Source organism: Grammomys surdaster, unplaced genomic scaffold (genome assembly GCF_004785775.1).
Source record: "Grammomys surdaster isolate TR1022 unplaced genomic scaffold, NIH_TR_1.0 21970, whole genome shotgun sequence".
Taxonomy (NCBI): Eukaryota; Metazoa; Chordata; class Mammalia; order Rodentia; family Muridae; genus Grammomys; species Grammomys surdaster.
The window spans coordinates 1-1,199 of NW_021605726.1; the positions used below are offsets into that span (position 1 = coordinate 1).

Sequence of the window (1,199 nt, forward strand, 5' to 3'; positions counted from 1 at the left end):
GTGGGTCAGTCTTCCTTAGCACTGCATGACCATATCCCGGGACAACCCGCCCTGAGTTGAGTGTGTTCCAGATGTAATCTCGTAACTTCTCATCTGACACGTCCTTGCCAACTTCCTTCTGTAGCTGTGTCAGCCAGACAAGCACCTCCTGATTTGCTAGTCCATGTAGAGGCCCCGCCAGCCCATTCATGGCTGCTGCAAAGGACAGGTAAGGGTCTGAAAGGGCGCTGCCCACCAAATGGCTTGTGTGGGCGCTTACATTACCTCCCTCATGGTCACTGTGGATAGTGAGGTACAAACGCATGAGCTCTGTGAACTGAGGGTCCGTGTAGCCTAACATGTTGGTAAAATTGTGGGACCAGTCCAGTTTAGAGTCAATGGCCCCAATACTGCTGCCCTCCCGGTACAGATTCCGGTAGATCTTTGCTGCAACACACGGTAGCTTGGCAATCAGGTCCATACAGTCTTCATAGATGAGCTCCCAGTACTTGGCTCTGTTCATCCCCTCAGCATACGCTCGGGCGAAGTTGCTCTCGCTGTTGAGGGCAGTGATGGCCGCACTGAGCTGAGACATGGGGTGCAGGTTGGTGGGAAAGTTGTCCAGCATGGTAACCACATGAGAAGGCAGAGCTGCCCTTTTTGCCCATTCTTGTGAGAGCCAAGATACCTGTTCCTCTGTGGGCATCTGTCCAGTTACCAGCAGCCAAAACAAGCCCTCAGGCAGGGGTTCTTCCCCACCCTTAGCCTTAGGCAGCAGTTTCTGGCATTCAGGGATACTATAGCCTCGGAAACGGATGCCCTCATCGGGATCAAGAACTGAGGTCTCATACACAAGTCCCTTCATGCCTCTCATGCCACCGTACATCATGTCCACCGTGATTTGGCCCACCACTGTCTTCCCATGCTGCTGTTTGAAGTTCTTAATTCTGGCTTGCTCCTTAGGTATCAGATTGCTCAGTACCTCTTTCAAATTCGTGGAAGAAGCACTGGCATGCCGGGCAGCAAGGACGAGACAGGATGAGTTCTTGGCTCCCAAGAGCCGGGCTGCCGCAGTGAGTAGAGCCATGGCGGGCGAACTCTGGGACCTGGAGGGAAGGGAACGAAGGGAGAGAGCTGCAGCTGCAACGGGAACGGCCGCCGCTGTGATGGAGCGGCTTATCTTTTTAAAGTAGCTCTGCATATTGTCACTATTTGACACA

General features: G+C 53.4%; 1 pseudogene across 1 annotated transcript; it reads right to left on the reverse strand.

The window, feature by feature from the left end:
- Nucleotides 1–4: 4 nt before the first annotated feature.
- LOC114635226 lies at nt 5–1,145 on the reverse strand (annotated as a pseudogene). The gene has a single exon (XR_003713443.1). The product of XR_003713443.1 is annotated as a citrate synthase, mitochondrial pseudogene (transcript).
- Nucleotides 1,146–1,199: the final 54 nt, after the last annotated feature.